A 372-nucleotide genomic window follows, 5' to 3' on the forward strand; every position below is an offset into this window, starting at 1 on the left:
ACGGCGCAACCAAAGAATCTCACAGTTACAGTGAAGAGGATTCCCACCAAAGCTGAGAGACAAGACCGGGGCAAATGGTGTACTAAAAACACTGCTGCTCTGTGACCGAGCAAAGATAGGATCTGGCGGAAGCTTCTGGAGACGGTTTGATATAAGATCCAGCCTCGCCAGCTTTTCAAGATCAGTAAAAGTGCCTTCAGTGATGTGGCTGATGAGGTTGTGGTCCAGACTCAGCTGGTGTAGGTTGAGCATTTTGCGAATGGCCTCCCAGGGTATGCCTCGCAGGTTGTTGTAGGAGAGGTCTAGGTCCTCCAAGGTAAGCAGCATGTCATCGAAAGCTTCTTTGGAGATATGAGTCAGTTGGTTGTTGTT

General features: G+C 49.2%; 1 pseudogene; it reads right to left on the bottom strand.

Moving 5' to 3' along the window:
• Window positions 1–372, bottom strand: part of LOC107570882 (leucine-rich repeat and fibronectin type-III domain-containing protein 2-like) — a 17,416-nt pseudogene extending 17,044 nt beyond the window's left edge.

This window comes from Sinocyclocheilus grahami, unplaced genomic scaffold (assembly GCF_001515645.1).
Source record: "Sinocyclocheilus grahami isolate Dianchi unplaced genomic scaffold, SAMN03320097.WGS_v1.1 scaffold1518.1, whole genome shotgun sequence".
In the NCBI taxonomy this organism is placed as follows: Eukaryota; Metazoa; Chordata; class Actinopteri; order Cypriniformes; family Cyprinidae; genus Sinocyclocheilus; species Sinocyclocheilus grahami.